Raw genomic sequence first — 3106 nt, 5'->3', positions numbered from 1 at the left:
AAAGATATGGATATATTTTTCCCATAGTAATATTTCTAAATTATAGTCAGACTATTTCCCTCCCCTGCTCAAAAATCACTGTGCTGGCCCCTCAATGCCAACAGAAGGAAATTTAAATCCAACAAAGCATTCAAAGCCGTCCATAACCGGGCCCTGCTTTCTCTTCCCTCATTCCCCATTATCTCTCTTATGCTTTACAATTCTGCAAAAACCAAATTGTGTGCAGTTTCCTGAACACTGTACATTCTCTCACATCTCCCTGCCTTTGAATAATACCCTGTTTCGTTTACCTAAAATGTCATTCATTTATTTATTCAACATTTTTTTTTGAGAGCCAGCTATTTCTGGCCACTCTATTAGGTACAAAGAGAGAGAGAAAACCAAATAACTGAGGCTGCTGAACCACAAAATCAATGCAGCCCCAACTTCCTCCTCCTTGTCCCCTCCCTGGCAGCTGCCTCTAGGGAAGCTTCCTATGTGTGACCAATCAGGCTTTTAAGGCTGGGGCAGCAAAACTGACCAGTTCTCATTAATAGAAACGCAGAGCCAGGCCAAGGAGGCCACTCTGTCTGCATACTTCAGACTGGGATTGAACTTTTTGCCTTTTTTTTAATCTTTTAGATAAAAGATGCAAGGTCAGGGGAAGGGTTGTATCACTTTGGCCCAGCCTGGGTGTTACTATGAACAAGCAAGTGAGATTTTGATCCGTGGAGGATGCACAGTTCTACATAGGTGTTGAGTGCTGCAAATTTATAGCCCTCAATCTATACTTGCCTATGGAGTTAGCTGAACATGTTTCATAACCTAAGAAAGGAAGGAAGGAAAGTAATAGCCAAAAGGGCCTGAAGAGCTAGTCTGTTTTTGCACCCTGGGGATATTGTGGTTACGTGCCATTGAATCGTCTCTGACTCATATTGACTCTCGTAACAGAAGAAAGCACTGCCTGGCCCTGCACCATCCTCACAATCCTTGCTATGCTTGAGCCCATTGTTCAGCCACTGTGTCAAGGGTCCTCTCCTTTTTCGATGACCTTCTACTTTAGCAAGTATGATTTTCTTCTCTAGGGACTGGACCCTTCTGACAACATGACCAAAGTAGGTGAGATGAAGTCTGGCCATTCTTACTTCGAAGGAGCATTCTGGCTGTACTTTTTCCTAGACACATTTGTCTGTTCTAGCAGTCCATGGTATTTTCCGTATTCTTTGCTAACACCACAATTCAAATGCATCAATTTGGTCTTCCTTATTCATTGTCCCACTTTCACATGCATATGAGGTTATTGAAAATCTATGGATTGGGCAAATCTGCTGTAAAAGACCTCTTTAAAGTATTAAAAAGCAAAGATGTCTGTCACTTTGAAGACTGTTGTTGTTGTTATTTGCCATCAAGTCGGACCCGACTCATAGTGACCCCTCCCTGGGTTTCTGAGGCAGTATCACTATGGAAGTAGATTGACCAATCTTCCTTCCAAGGAGTGGCTGGTGGATTTGAACCGCCATCCTTCTGGTTAGCAGTCAAGTGCCTTAGCCACTATGCTACTAGAGCTCCTACTTTGAAGACTAAGGTGCGCCTAACCGAGCTGTGGTATTTTCAATCACCTCATATGTGTGTGAAAACTGTACAATGAATAAGGAAGACTGAAGAAGAGTTGATGCCTTTGAACTATGGTTTTGGCGAAGAATACGGAAAATACCACAACTGCTGAAAGAACAAACAAATGTGTCCTGGATGAAGTGCAGCCAGAATGCTCCTTGGAAGAGAGAATGGGCAGACTTTGTGTCACCTACTTTGGTCATGTTGTCAGAAGGGACCATTCCCTGGAGAAGGATATCATGCTTGGTAAAGTAGAAGGTCAACGAAAAAGGGGAAGACCCTCAACAAGATGGGTTAACACAGTGGCTACAATGATGGGCTCAAGTATAGCAAGGATTGTGAGGATGGTGCAGGATCGGGCAGTGTTTCGTTCTGTTGGGCACAAGGTTGCTGAGTTGGAGCTGACATGATGGCTCCTAACAGCAACAACAACAACAACAACAACAACAATTCTTCAGGTTGTAAAAATACATCCTAAGCAATTGAGGAGGTCAGCCCCTAACCTGCAGAGAGCCTGGCTGAATCCTTCATACAGCAGAGCCATCAGTCTTATCCAAGTGGAATCCTGTCACACCTACCAACACACAAGGTTGTTCTGTGTCTAAAGGGAAAATGCTGCTGGAGAAGGAGTGAGCACCCCCCTTCTCTGTTTGCTTATCTAATGAATGATTTAGAGGAGACTTATCTCAGAGAGGCCCACTTTAATTACATGCATGAAAGAAGAGCTGTTGAAAGTGCCTCTCTTGGATTATTTATGAAGATGGAGAGGAAAAGAGACTTCGATATAAAGACCTTTAAGAGAAGAGGAACCAGCTGATGCAAAGCAAAAGAGAAAAAGGATATTGGAGAAGAGCAAGAGAGAAGAGCACGAGGCCAGGGTTATTGCTTCTGTTGGGGTCCAGGCTGGGGGTGTTGGCGAAGTCAGAGAAGTCAGCCTGGGAAATACTGCATGAAAGATGGGCTGCTCTCTGTTATGCTTATGAACCCTTGCAGCTAGGATCTCTGCTTCTACTGAATAGAGACACACTTCTACTAATGCTCATGTTCAAGTTGACCTCATCTGAAAAATGAAGATTCTGGCAGTGGAGAATTCTAAAAGGAGGACCCAGTGCCACTCCTTCTGCCATGATGTGCAAAATACATCTTACTGGGATTTTATCCTTCTTAAATGACCTCCCCAATCCTTTGAGATCTTCCTCCGTCCGTTATCTTCTCCCTCTTTTATATCTTTAACTGTCTCCTTGCTTCAGCTACCTTCTCTCTCAACTTCCAAGCAAAATTCTTTAGTCTTGCTTGAAAATGGAGACAGCGTTATCTACTTGCAAGGCTTTGGTGAGAGGGAATAAGGTGGTATTGGAGAGCACGGCTGGTTCAGTGGTTTGCAGGAGGTGTTCAGTTAGTGGGTGTGTCTTTCCTTTCTTTCTGTGTTTGAAGCCTTTCTTGTAGAACTGTGCTGTCCAATACAATAACCATTAGCCCATATGTGGCTGCTAACACTTGAAAAGGTTGGGCA

This window comes from Orycteropus afer, unplaced genomic scaffold (assembly GCF_000298275.1).
Source record: "Orycteropus afer afer isolate SDZICR_OR568_19922 unplaced genomic scaffold, OryAfe1.0 scaffold00014, whole genome shotgun sequence".
NCBI classification, from domain to species: domain Eukaryota; kingdom Metazoa; phylum Chordata; class Mammalia; order Tubulidentata; family Orycteropodidae; genus Orycteropus; species Orycteropus afer.
The sequence above is the reverse complement of the archived record's forward strand: the minus strand, read 5'-3'. Positions refer to the sequence as shown.